This window comes from Cherax quadricarinatus, chromosome 44 (genome assembly GCF_038502225.1).
Source record: "Cherax quadricarinatus isolate ZL_2023a chromosome 44, ASM3850222v1, whole genome shotgun sequence".
NCBI classification, from domain to species: Eukaryota; Metazoa; Arthropoda; class Malacostraca; order Decapoda; family Parastacidae; genus Cherax; species Cherax quadricarinatus.
The window spans coordinates 16901841-16904340 of NC_091335.1; positions in this window are offsets into that span (position 1 = coordinate 16901841).

Here is a 2500-nt window from a genome sequence, read left to right on the forward strand (position 1 = left end):
ATCTTAAACTAGCATAAACTATAAATATATATGTATGTATACACACACACACACACACACACACACACACAAACACAAATGTAGTTCCCATTTTCAAAAAAGGAGACAGAAAAGAGGCACTAAACTATAGACCTGTGTCATTGACGTGTATAGTATGCAAAATTATGGAGAAGATTATCAGGAGGAGAGTGGTGGAGCACCTGGAACGGAACAGGAGTATAAATGCCAACCAGCACGGATTCACGGAAGGCAAATCCTGTGTCACAAACCTTCTGGAGTTTTATGATAAAATAACAGAAGTAAGACAAGAGAGAGAGGCGTGGGTTGATTGCATCTTCTTGGACTGCAAGAAGGCCTTTGACACAGTTCCTCACAAGAGATTAGTGCAGAAGCTAGAGCATCAGGCGCATATAAGTAAGTAAGTAAGTAAATTTATTCAGGTATACACAAATACAGTTACATAGAATTATCATACATAGCAGCATATGTGTAGAGAACCTAGGATAACCCAAAAAAGTCAGACAGAGTGACTTATTTCCATTGGGGTCCTTTACTTATTTCCATTGGGGTCCTTTGGAAGGGCACTGCAATGGATCAGAGAATACCTGACAGGGAGGCAACAACGAGTCATGGTACGTAATGATGTATCACAGTGGACACCTGTGACGAGCGGGGTCCCACAGGGGTCGGTCCTAGGACCAGTGCTATTTTTGGTATATGTGAACGACATGACGGAAGGGTTAGACTCAGAAGTGTCCCTGTTTGCAGATGATGTGAAGTTAATGAGGAGAATTAAATCTGATGAGGACCAGGCAGGACTTCAAAGAGACCTGGACAGACTGGACACCTGGTCCAGCAAATGGCTTCTCGAATTTAATCCTGCCAAATGCAAAGTCATGAAGATAGGGGAAGGGCACAGAAGACCACAGACAGAGTATAGGCTAGGTGGCCAAAGACTGCAAACCTCACTCAAGGAGAAAGATCTTGGGGTGAGTATAACACCGAGCATGTCTCCGGAAGCACACATCAATCAGATAACTGCTGCAGCATATGGGCGCCTGGCAAACCTGAGAACAGCATTCCGATACCTTAGTAAGGAATCATTCAAGACACTGTACACCGTGTATGTCAGGCCCATACTGGAGTATGCAGCACCTGTTTGGAACCCGCACTTGATAAAGCACGTCAAGAAACTAGAGAAAGTACAAAGGTTTGCAACAAGGTTAGTTCCAGAGCTAAGGGGAATGTCCTATGAAGAAAGATTAAGGGAAATCGGCCTGACGACACTGGAGGACAGGAGGGTCAGGGGAGACATGATAACGACATATAAAATACTGCGTGGAATAGACAAGGTGGACAAGGACAGGATGTTCCAGGGAGGGGACACAGAAACAAGAGGCCACAATTGGAAGTTGAAGACACAAATGAGTCAGAGAGATAGTAGGAAGTATTTCTTCAGTCATAGAGTTGTAAGGCAGTGGAATAGCCTAGAAAATGACGTAGTGGAGGCAGGAACCATACACAGTTTTAAGACGAGGTTTGATAAAGCTCATGGAGCGGGGAGAGAGAGGGTCTAGTAGCAACCGGTGAAGAGGCGGGGCCAGGAGCTAGGACTCGACCCCTGCAACCACAAATAGGTGAGTACACACACACACACACACACACACACACACACACACATATATATATATATATATATATATATATATATATATATATATATATATATATATATATATATATATATATATATATATATATATATATATATATATATATATAAGAACAATCTTCCAACAATCCATTAACAACAGTAAGCTTGTTAATGTGCTGGTAAACGAATGGCTCTTGATCCATGGAGGTGGAGCCGGGTTCTCTGACCTGGGCTCAGACCTCCTTAGTTTACAGAGCCCAGTCTATAATCTTTTAGTGTGAATATTGTAGACTAAATATATGGTATAATCCTGAGAGTGGTATGTATAATATAATCCGTTGAGTGAAATATATATTTTAACCCTGAGTGGAATATACAGTACGACCCTGTATAAGGAATATATGGTATAATTCTGAGTGAAATATATGATATAATCGTGAGTGACATAATATATAATGCTGTGAGTGACGTTACTAGAGTCGTGACTCAACTCCCGCCTTGTGGAAATATTTATATTCTCAATTCTAGGTTCTTGGGCCTCATCATGTCTATTCTTGAAGCTGAGCATTGAGTCTGCCTCCCCACTGCCTCGTCCAAAGAGTTTAAGTAAGTTTAAGTGGCTCTGGTAGCTAAAGCTCTCGCTTCACACGGCGAGGTTCTGGGTTCGATTCCCAGCCAGGGTAGAAACATTGGGTGTGTTTGTTTCCACCTGTGGCCCGGTGGCCTGGTGGCTAAAGCTTCCGCTTCACACACGGAGGGCCCGGGTTCGATTCCCGGCGGGTGGAAACATTTCGACACGTTTCCTTACACCTGTTGTCCTGTTCACCTAGCAGCAAATAGGTACCT